The following is a 7,500-nucleotide window of genomic DNA, read 5'->3' as shown; positions in this document are numbered from 1 at the left end:
AACGCATCACCGGAAGACAACCGCCAAACATCGAAAGAGTCGCGATGCTCCGCAACCTACGTGCAAAGCGGTCGCACACCGGGTAAGGGAGTGAGAGCCCCAAACATAGCTGGGCGAGGCGCTCACTCCGCTCTTTAATATCTCGTTAATACCGCCAAGGAAATGGCACAAGCACACACACACAAGCATCCTCGGAAGAGGACAGTTCGAGTGACAGGTCAAATCCAAGAGTTCCGAAGACTACCTCCAGGAACAATCGGGAACAAGACCGATTACAAGTCGTCGAGTCTGTTACTGGGCGAACACGAGATGCGCACAGGAAATCGATCAGCCCTCACAATGGCCCAAGGCCAGAGATCGGACTGCTACGATTTACCCCAACAATCATCGTGCCACTCTTCGCAGAGAGGTGATAGACGCCAACGAGCCCGCGCATAGCAATCGAGGTGTAAAAAGGGCGTTGAAGGCAGGAAGCCTGGACGAAAGAGGCTACGAGGTCACCTCGAAGCGGTCTAAGAATCGGGCGCACTTGGGGCGACTACCAGTGCCAACCCCTTATCCCGCGGTGCGTCCGACACACAGAAATTTCCAAGGCGGCCAAGGAGCCTCCCCGCATAGCAATCGGGGTGTGAGGTTACGGATGCAGCATTGATAGCAATCGAGGTGTGAGGCGAAGGATGCAGAAGTGAGAGCCGAGGGATGTAGCAGAGATAGCAATCGGGGTGTGTGATGCAGAAGAGATAGCAATCGAGGTGTGCGGTGGGAAGGGCCCAGCAGCCAGAATGCATGAAGCGACGGATGAAGCAGTGATGACAACCGGGCTGTGAGGAGAGGAGGGATGCAGCCAAGAAAGCAATCAGGGCTCGAGGCAAGGGATGCATCAAGGATAGCAATCATGTTGTGAGGCGAGATTCCAAAGGCTAAACGTGAGAGGCTGCAGGGTCGACTCAGAGAGGTCTATGCATGTGAGAGGCTGAAAGCAAGGTCGACTCGGAGCGGTCTATGCATCGGGCGCGCTTGGGGCGACTACCAGTGCCAACCCCTTATCCCGCGACGCGTCCGACAAAGAGAACGTTCCAAGGCGGCAGAGGAGGTTACCAGCCGAAGGATGCAGTAGCAATAACAGGTATAGTTCCGCGGCGGCCGAGAAGACTCACCGCATAGGAATCGGGATGCGAGGCGAGGGATGCGGCGGGAAGGCCCCGACGGCTAAACGGAAGAGGCTGCAGGGCCGCCTCGGAATGGTCCAAGCATCGGATGCGATTGGGACGACTACCAGTGCCAACCCCTTATCCCGCGATGCGTCCGATACACAGATAGTTCCAAGGCGGCCGAGGAGCCTCACCGCATATCAATCGGGGTGCGAGGCGAGGGATGGGGCGGGAAGGCCCCAACGGCTAGACGGAAGAGGCTTCAGGGCCACCTCGGAATGGTCCAAGCATCGGACGCGCTTGGGGCGACTGCCAGTGCCAACCCCTTATCCCGCGATGCGTCCGATACACAGATGGTTCCAAGGCGGCCGAGGAGCCTCACCGCATAGCAATCGGGGGTGCGAGGCGAGGGATGGGGCGGGAAGGCCCCAACGGCTAGACGGAAGAGGCTTCAGGGCCGCCTAGGAATGGTCCAAGCATCGGACACGCTTGGGGCGACTACCAGTGACAGCCCCCTATCCCGCGATGCGTCCGATACGAAGATGGTTCCAAGGCGGCCGAGGAGCCTCACCGCATAGCAATCGGGGTGCGAGGTGGGGGATGCGGCGAGATGGCCCCAACGGCTAGACGGAAGAGGCCACAGGGCCGCGTCGGAATAGTCCAAGCATCGGACGCGCTTGGGGCGACTACCAGTGACAACCCCTTATCCCGCGATGCGTCCGATACGAAGATAGTTCCAAGGCGGCCGAGGAGCCTCACCGCATAGCAATCGGGGTGCGAGGTGGGGGATGCGGCGAGATGGCCCCAACGGCTAGACGGAAGAGGCTGCAGGGCCGCCTCGGAATAGTCCAAGCATCGGACGCGCTTGGGGCCACTACCAGTGACAACCCCTTATCCCGCGATGCGTCCGATACGAAGATAGTTCCAAGGCGGCCGAAGAGCCTCACCGCATAGCAATCGGGGTGCGAGGTGGGGGATGCGGCGAGATGGCCCCAACGGCTAGACGGAAGAGGCCACAGGGCCGCCTCGGAATAGTCCAAGCATCGGACGCGCTTGGGGCGACTACCGGTGACAACCCCTTATCCCGCGATGCGTCCGATACGAAGATAGTTCCCAGGCGGCCGAGGAGCCTCACCGCATAGCAATCGGGGTGCGAGGCGAGGGATGCGGCGAGATGGCCCCAAAGGCTAGACGGAAGAGGCTGCAGGGCTGCCTCGGAATAGTCCAAGCATCGGACGCGCTTGGGGCGACTACCACTGCCAACCCCTTATCCCGCGATGCGTCCGATACACAGATAGTTCCGAGGCGGCCGAGGAGGTGGGGGATGCAGCGAGATGGCCCCAACGGCTAGACGGAAGAGGCTGCAGGGCCGCCTCGGAATAGTCCAAGCATCGGACGCGCTTGGGGCGACTACCAGTGACAACCCCTTATCCCGCGATGCGTCCGATACACAGATAGTTCCGAGGCGGCCAAGGAGCCTCACCGCATAGCAATCGTGGTGCGAGGTGGGGGATGCGGCGAGATGGCCCCAACGGCTAGACGGAAGAGGCTGCAGGGCCGCCTCGGAATGGTCCAAGCATCGGATGCGCTTGGGGCGACTACCACTGCCAACCCCTTATCCCGCGATGCGTCCGATACACAGATAGTTCCAAGGCGGCCGAGGAGCCTCACAGCATAGCAATCAGGGTGCGAGGCGAGGGATGCGGCGAGAAAGCCCCAACGGCTAGAGGGAAGAGGCTTCAGGTCCGCCTCGGAATGGTCCAAGCATCGGACGCGCTTGGGGCGACTACCAGTGACAACCCCTTATCCCGCGACGCGTCCGATACACAGATAGTTCCAAGGCGGCCGAGGAGCCTCACCGCATAGCAATCGGGGTGCGAGGCGAGGGATGCGGCGAGAAGGACCCAACGGCTACACGGAAGAGGCTTCGGGGCCGCCTCGGAATGGTCCAAGCATCGGACGCGCTTGGGGCGACTACCAGTGACAACCCCTTATCCCACGACGCGTCCGATACACAGATAGTTCCAAGGCGGCCGAGGAGCCTCACCGCATAGCAATCGGGGTGCGAGGCGAGGGATGCGGCGAGAACGACCCAACGGCTACACGGAAGAGGCTTCGGGGCCGCCTCGGAATGGTCCAAGCATCGGACGCGCTTGGGGCGACTACCAGTGACAACCCCTTATCCCGCGACGCGTCCGATACACAGATAGTTCCAAGGCGGCCGAGGAGCCTCACCGCATAGCAATCGGGGTGCGAGGCGAGGGATGCGGCGAGAAGGACCCAACGGCTAGACGGAAGAGGCTTCGGGTCCGCCTCGGAATGGTCCAAGCATCGGACGCGCTTGGGGCGACTACCAGTGACAACCCCTTATCCCGCGACGCGTCCGATACACAGATAGTTCCAAGGCGGCCGAGGAGCCTCACCGCATAGCAATCGGGGTGCGAGGCGAGGGATGCGGCGAGAAGGACCCAACGGCTAGACGGAAGAGGCTTCGGGTCCGCCTCGGAATGGTCCAAGCATCGGACGCGCTTGGGGCGACTACCAGTGACAACCCCTTATCCCGCGACGCGTCCGATACACAGATAGTTCCAAGGCGGCCGAGGAGCCTCACCGCATAGCAATCGGGGTGCGAGGCGAGGGATGCGGCGAGAAGGACCCAACGGCTAGACGGAAGAGGCTTCGGGTCCGCCTCGGAATGGTCCAAGCATCGGACGCGCTTGGGGCGACTACCAGTGACAACCCCTTATCCCGCGACGCGTCCGATACACAGATAGTTCCGAGGCGGCCGAGGAGCCTCACCGCATAGCAATCGGGGTGCGAGGCGAAGGATGCGGCGAGAAGGACCCAACGGCTAGACGGAAGAGGCTTCGGGTCCGCCTCGGAATGGTCCAAGCATCGGACGCGCTTGGGGCGACTACCAGTGACAACCCCTTATCCCGCGACGCGTCCGATACACAGATAGTTCCAAGGCGGCCGAGGAGCCTCACCGCATAGCAATCGGGGTGCGAGGCGAGGGATGCGGCGAGAAGGACCCAACGGCTAGACGGAAGAGGCTTCAGGGCCGCCTCGGAATGGTCCAAGCATCGAACGCGCTTGGGGCGACTACCAGTGACAACCCCTTATCCCGCGACGCGTCCGATACACAGATAGTTCCGAGGCGGCCGAGGAGCCTCACCGCATAGCAATCGGGGTGCGAGGCGAGGGATGCGGCGAGAAGGACCCAACGGCTAGACGGAAGAGGCTTCAGGGCCGCCTCGGAATGGTCCAAGCATCGGACGCGCTTGGGGCGACTACCAGTGACAACCCCTTATCCCGCGACGCGTCCGATACACAGATAGTTCCGAGGCGGCCGAGGAGCCTCACCGCATAGCAATCGGGGTGCGAGGCGAGGGATGCGGCGAGAAGGACCCAACGGCTAGACGGAAGAGGCTTCAGGGCCGCCTCGGAATGGTCCAAGCATCGGACGCGCTTGGGGCGACTACCAATGACAACCCCTTATCCCGCGACGCGTCCGATACACAGATAGTTCCGAGGCGGCCGAGGAGCCTCACCGCATAGCAATCGGGGTGCGAGGCGAGGGATGCGGCGAGAAGGACCCAACGGCTAGACGGAAGAGGCTTCAGGGCCGCCTCGGAATGGTCCAAGCATCGGACGCGCTTGGGGCGACTACCAGTGACAACCCCTTATCCCGCGACGCGTCCGATACACAGATAGTTCCGAGGCGGCCGAGGAGCCTCACCGCATAGCAATCGGGGTGCGAGGCGAGGGATGCGGCGAGAAGGACCCAACGGCTAGACGGAAGAGGCTTCAGGGCCGCCTCGGAATGGTCCAAGCATCGGACGCGCTTGGGGCGACTACCGTTGCCAACCCCTTATCCCGCGATGCGTCTGATACACAGATAGTTCCGAGGCGGCCGAGGAGCCTCACCGCATAGCAATCGGGTTGCGAGGCAGATTATTGGGAAGGGAACCCCCTGGGATGCGGCTCAAGCAGTGCCCAAAGGGACTGGAATGCGGAATCACATCGAGAGACCCAAATGCTATACGAGGGCTCAAATCGAATTATCGATTTGGCCACGACATGGACGCATCGGAACGACTACCTTTGCCGAACCACTCGCAATTGCATCCATACCGAAACCAATAGACATTTCCGTTAGAGCCCTCGCATAGCATTCGGGAATCTCGCATGCCCCTCTAAATCGACCAATGCTGGCGCTCAATGAAAATCCGAGCGCTACCACCGTTCGAGCGCCAGCATTGGTCGAGTTAGAGGGGCACGGGGGAGAATGCTCCAGTCAACACCTCCCCTATATAAGTTATTTGTCCGATTCTCGCACAACCGTAGTCTGCCTCGTCGAATCAAACAACGGTCCCAGATTCCGACTTCCGTTCCGTAGAGACCCAAAAGCTAGATGGAGGCTCGCAAGAAAGAGAGTCGGCGCATAGCAATCGGGTTTCTCGAACGTTTAGGGACCGAGCTCACTTGCGGATAGGGCAAAATCCGCCAAGCAACCCAAAAGCTAGACGGGGGCTCGAATCGAATCGCCTAGGCGGCCACAACAACGACGTGTTGGATCGACTACCAGTGCCAAACCATTCAGCAAGACTAGTCTGTGTCGAGGCCGGATAGAGATTCTCAGAGAGCGCCCGCATAGCATTTAGGAGACCTGCCGCGTCCCTCACACTCGACAAATGGTGGTGCACGTTTATAAATCCGAGCGATCCCAACCCTTTCAAGCACCAACATCGGTCGAGATAGAGGGGCACGGAGGGGGCTGCGTGAGACAACACAGTCCCCTATATAAGTTATTTGTCCGATTCTCACACATCCGAAGAATGGTCATCAAATCGGACAACAGCCCAAACTTCCGACTTCCGTCCCAGAAAGCCCAAGAGCTATCTAAAACGTTCATGGCCGGAACTCGATCGCGGCTATACCAGTCCGCCAAGCAACCCAAAAGCTAGACTGGAGCTCTAGTCGAATCACCTCTGTGGCCATTGCAAGGACGTGTTGGAGCGACTACCATTGCCGAACCATTCCGCAGGTCGAGTCCATACCAAGGCCGCATAGAGATTCACGATGAGCTCCTGCATAGCAATCAGGAGACTTGCCGTGTCCATCACAATCGATAAATCCTGGTGCAAGATTTTTGCATCCGAGCGCTCCAACCAGTCGAGCACCAGCATCAATCGACATAAACGGGCACGGGGGGAGGATGCTCGAGAACACTACCTCCCCTATATAAGTTATTTGTCCGATTCTCAAGCAGCCGAAGTCTGGTCATCGAATCGGGTCAAAGACCACAACTTCCGACTTTACCCACAATGCAAGTCATCGAATCGAACATCGGCCCCCGAGTCGGACTCCATGCGTATGTCAGGTCATCGGACCCAAATTCCGCCTTCCTGCGCATGGCGTGCCATCAATATCAACTCGGTCATCGGACCCAAACTCCGCCTTTTTGCGTATGGCACGCCTTCAAATCGGTCATCGGACCCAAATTCCGCCTTCCTGTGCATGGCGGGCCATCAACATCAACTCGGTCATCGGACCCAAATTCCGCCTTTCTGCGCATGGCACGCCATCAACTCGGTCATCGGACCCAAATTCCGCCTTCCTGCGCATGGCAGGTCATCGGACACAAATTCAGACCTCGCCAATATGCCTACGTATCGAATCGGTCATCGGACCCAACTTCCGACTTCATCCATACTGTAGGGTCTTTGAGGTTGGCGCGGTGCGCTCAACCCAGGGAGTCGACCCATCGAAGCATACACCTCCCCTATATAAGCTATTTGTCCGATTCCCACACCTGTGTAGTTTGCACCTCTGACCAGGACATCGACCCCAACTTCCGAACTCGACTGCAACGACGGCACCAGCGCCTTGGTGCGCACCTTGCGACGCACAGTCCCAACATTCGCCTTCCTGCACATGGCAGGTCATCGGACCCAAATTCCGACCTCGCGAGTATGCCTACATATCGAATCGGTCATCGGACCCAACTTCCGACTTCATCCATACCGTAGGGTCTTTGAGGTTGGCGCGGTGCGCTCAACCCGGGGAGTCGACCCAACGAAGCATACACCTCCCCTATATAAGCTATTTGTCCGATTCCCACACCTGTGTAGTTTGCACCTCCGATCAAGACATCGACCCCAACTTCCGAACTCGCCTCCAACGACCGAACCAGCGCCTTGGTGCGCACCTTGCAACGCACAGTGCCAACATTCGCCTTCCTGCACGTGGCAGGTCATCGGACCCAAATTCCGACCTCGCGAGTATGCCTACATATCGAATCGGTCATCGGACCCAACTTCCGACTTCATCCATACCGTAGGGTCTT

The sequence above is a fragment of the Cryptomeria japonica genome, unplaced genomic scaffold, assembly GCF_030272615.1.
Source record: "Cryptomeria japonica unplaced genomic scaffold, Sugi_1.0 HiC_scaffold_69, whole genome shotgun sequence".
Taxonomy (NCBI): domain Eukaryota; kingdom Viridiplantae; phylum Streptophyta; class Pinopsida; order Cupressales; family Cupressaceae; genus Cryptomeria; species Cryptomeria japonica.
The sequence above is the reverse complement of the archived record's forward strand: the minus strand, read 5'-3'. Positions refer to the sequence as shown.